Genomic DNA, 3,148 nt, shown 5'->3' on the forward strand with positions numbered 1-3,148 from the left:
CATACTGAGAACTGAATCCTCCCACATACTGAGAACTGAACCCTCCCATATACTGAAAACTGAATCCTCCCACATACTGAGAACTGAATCCTCCCACATACTGAGAACTGAATCCTCCCACATACTGAGAACTGAATCCTCCCACATACTGAGAACTGAATCCTCCCACATACTGAGAACTGAATCCTCCCACATACTGAGAACTGAATCCTCCCACATACTGAGAACTGAATCCTCCCACATACTGAGAACTGAATCCTCCCACATACTGAGAACTGAATCCTCCCACATACTGAGAACTGAATCCTCCCACATACTGAGAACTGAACCCTCCCATATACTGAAAACTGAATCCTCCCACATACTGAGAACTGAACCCTCCCACATACTGAAAACTGAATCCTCCCACATACTGAGAACTGAACCCTCCCACATACTGAAAACTGAATCCTCCACATACTAAAAACGGAATCCTCCCACATACTGAAAACTGAATCTTCCCACATACTGAGAACTGAATCCTCCCACATACTGAGAACTGAATCCTCCCACATACTGAGAACTGAATCCTCCCACATTCTGAGTACTGAATCCTCCCACATACTGAGAACTGAATCCTCCCACATACTGAGAACTGAATCCTCCCACATACTGAGAGCGGAATCCTCCCACATACCGAGAACTGAACTCTCCCACATACTGAAAACTGAATCCTCCCACATACTGAAAACTGAATCCTCCCACATACTGAGAACTGAACCCTCCACATACTGAAAACTGAATCCTCCCACATACTAAAAACAGAATCCTCCCACATACTGAAAACTGAATCTTCCCACATACTGAGAACTGAACCCTCCCACATACTGAAAACTGAATCCTCCCACATACTGAGAACTGAACCCTCCCACATACTGAACTGAAGTGAATCCTCCCACATACTGAGAAGTAAATCCTCCCAACATACTGAGAACTGAACCCTCCCACATACTGAGAACTGAATCAACCCACATACTGAGAACTGAATTCTCCCACATACTGACTGAATCCTCCCACATACTGAGAACTGAATTCTCCCACACTGAGAACTGAATCCTCCACATACTGAGAACTGCATTCTCCCACATACTGAGAACTGAATCCTCCCACATACTGAGAACTGAATCCTCCCACATACTGAGAACTGAATCCTCCCACATACTGAACTGAACTGAAAATCCTCCCACATACTGAGAACTGAATCCTCCCACATACTGAGAACTGAATTCTCCCACATACTGAGAACTGAATCCTCCCACATTTCATCAGAAATGTTGTGTCACAGGAACATGTTTGATTATCCTGTTCAGTTCAGAGGGAAAGATAGAGAGAGAGAAAGAAAAAGGGAGAGAGAGACAAAGGGAGAGAGAGAGAGAGAGAGAGAGTAAGACAAAGGGAGAGAGAGAGACAAAGGGAGAGAGAGAGAGACCAAGGGGAGAGAGAGAGAGAGAGAGAGAGAGAAGAAGAGAGAGACAGAGAGAGAGAGAGAGAGAGAGAGAGAGAGAGAGAGAGAGAGAGAGAGAGAGAGAGAGAGAGACAAAGAGAGAGAGAGAGAGAGAGAGAGACAGAGAGAAAGGATAGAGGAATGATGCACATGACTGAGACAAAGGGCCAGCTAAATGGCATATATTATTATATTATTATTATTAAAGGGAGAGAGAGAGAGACAAAGGGGAGAGAGAGACAGAGGGAAAGATAGAGACAGGGGGAGAGAGAGAGAGAGAGACAAAGGGGAGAGAGAGAGAGACAGAGGGAAAGATAGAGACAGAGGAGAGAAAGAGAGAGAGAGAGAGAGACAGAGGGAAGATAGAGACAAAGGTAGAGAGAGAGAGACAGAGGGAGCGATAGAGACAAAGGGAGAGAGAGAGAAAGACAAATGGAGAGAGAGAGACAGAGGGAAAGATAGAGACAAATGGAGAGAGAGAGAAAGACAAAGGGAGAGAGAGAGAGAGACAGAGGGAAAGATAGAGACAAAGGGAGAGATAGAGAGACAAAGGGAGAGAGAGAGAGATGAAGGGAGAGAGAGACAGATGAAGGGAGAGAAAGACAGGGGAAGATAGAGGGGTAGAGGGAGAGAAACAAAGGGAGACATGATCATTTGTAGCCTGATGTTGCTTCACAGGGATCACTCTGCTATCATCATGATCAGCCTGGGGCCCATCTGTTATTCATCATGATGAATAACAGATGGGCTACAGGTGATCATGATGAATAACAGATGGGATACAGGTGATCTACAGGTGATCATGATGAATAACAGATGGGCTACAGGTGATCATGATGAATAACAGATGGGCTGCAGGTGATCATGATGAATAACAGATGGGCTGAATAACATACAGGTGATCATGATGAATAACAGATGGGCTACAGGTGATCATGATGAATAACAGATGGGATACAGGTGATCATGCTGAATAACAGATGGGCTACAGGTGATCATGATGAATAACAGATGGGCTACAGGTGATCATGATGAACAGATGGGATACAGGTGATCATGATGAATAACAGATGATACAGGTGATCATGAATAACAGATACAGGTGATCATGATGAATAACAGATGGGCTGCAGGTGATCATGATGAATAACAGATGGGATACAGGTGGATGAATAACAGACTACAGGTGATCATGATGAATAAAAGATAATAATAATAATAATAATAATATATGCCATTTGAGCAGACGCTTTATCCAGGTGAAAGAATAACAGATGGGCTGCAGGTGATCATGATGAATACAGTCATGTGTGCATACATATGCCATTTAGCAGACGCTTATCCAAAGCGACTTACAGTCATGTGTGCATACATTCTACGATGGGTGGTCCGGGATCGAACCCACTACCCTGGCGTTACAAGCGCAGATGGGTTACAGGTGAACATGATGAATAACAGATGGGATACAGGTGATCATGCTGAATAACAGATGGGATACAGGTGATCATGCTGAATAACAGATGGGATACAGGTGATCATGCTGAATAACAGATGGGATACAGGTGATCATGATGAATAACAGATGGGCTACAGGTGATCATGCTGAATAACAGATGGGATACAGGTGATCATGCTGAATAACAGATGGGATACAGGTGATCATGA

Source organism: Oncorhynchus keta, chromosome 23, assembly GCF_023373465.1.
Source record: "Oncorhynchus keta strain PuntledgeMale-10-30-2019 chromosome 23, Oket_V2, whole genome shotgun sequence".
NCBI classification, from domain to species: Eukaryota; Metazoa; Chordata; class Actinopteri; order Salmoniformes; family Salmonidae; genus Oncorhynchus; species Oncorhynchus keta.